This window comes from Propithecus coquereli, unplaced genomic scaffold, assembly GCF_000956105.1.
Source record: "Propithecus coquereli isolate 6110/MARCELLA unplaced genomic scaffold, Pcoq_1.0 Scaffold73, whole genome shotgun sequence".
NCBI lineage: Eukaryota > Metazoa > Chordata > Mammalia > Primates > Indriidae > Propithecus > Propithecus coquereli.
In genome coordinates, this window is record NW_012153396.1 from 5,283,853 (window position 1) to 5,284,322 (window position 470).

Consider the following 470-nt stretch of genomic DNA (forward strand, 5'->3'; position numbering starts at 1 on the left):
GCTATCCAATGGACCCCGTGCCATCACTAAAAAGATAATTCTCCCACTCTTTCCACTCCCACCGTTATCAGGAATGAAGCCTCTATGCATGCAAGGGTGTGTCCGGACTCTATTTTTTCCAATGTATTTTATCTATCCTTGCTCTGTTTTCCACATTGCTCAGATATTAAGATATCTAGTAGAGCAAATTATTCTTCTTTGTTCATTTTCAAAACACATTGACTGTTCTTGGGCCTTCGCATTTCCAGTTAAACTTCAGAATCAGCCTGTCAACTGAACATATGCACACACATACCCACGCACGTGTGCACCTGCCAAAATTTTATAAAAATTGAAATCGCACAAAATCCATATATCAACTTGAGGGGAACCAATATCTTTAAAGTACAGTCTTATTATTCATGAGCCATATCTATGCCTCCATTTATTTAGGTCTATGATTTCTTGGAATAATGTTTTACTGTCTTATG